Source organism: Populus euphratica, unplaced genomic scaffold, assembly GCF_000495115.2.
Source record: "Populus euphratica unplaced genomic scaffold, PopEup_1.0 scaffold735.1, whole genome shotgun sequence".
Lineage (NCBI taxonomy): Eukaryota > Viridiplantae > Streptophyta > Magnoliopsida > Malpighiales > Salicaceae > Populus > Populus euphratica.
Window position 1 is genome coordinate 93,928 of NW_011500597.1, and position 517 is coordinate 94,444.

The window sequence follows — 517 nt, forward strand, 5'->3', positions numbered from 1 at the left end:
ATAATTGGGTATATCTGAAGCTCTAGATCTTGGATTTCAATTTTTTTTAAATGACTAGAAAGCTAAGATATAGGTCTAAAACATTCATATGAATGTAAGATTCAATTCTGCTGTATAGAAGTCCTAATCTTAGCAACAACGAAGAAGTCTGAATCTGTCCTAAAACTTTCATGATATAAGTTTTTCAAATTTTAACGTTAGTAATGCTTAGTTGTTCAGACAAGAAGATAAGGATTGTCACCAAGTCAAGAGTTAACTATCCACTCAATAATTAGTCATCAAATCAATAGTTGTCAATTTTGGCCTATAAAAGGAGGCATTTGCCATGCATTTAGGCATCTTGGTTCCCAGATTAAGATCATGCTCTTGCTTTCTCTCTTTGTATTTTTTGTAATGCTTAAGTTTTACTCCCATTAATATCTTGTTTATGTTCTTATCTTGTTTGTTTATGTTTATCTTCTTTATTATGTTTAGCTAAGTTTATTATATTAAGGTGAAAAGGTTACACTAATGGTGT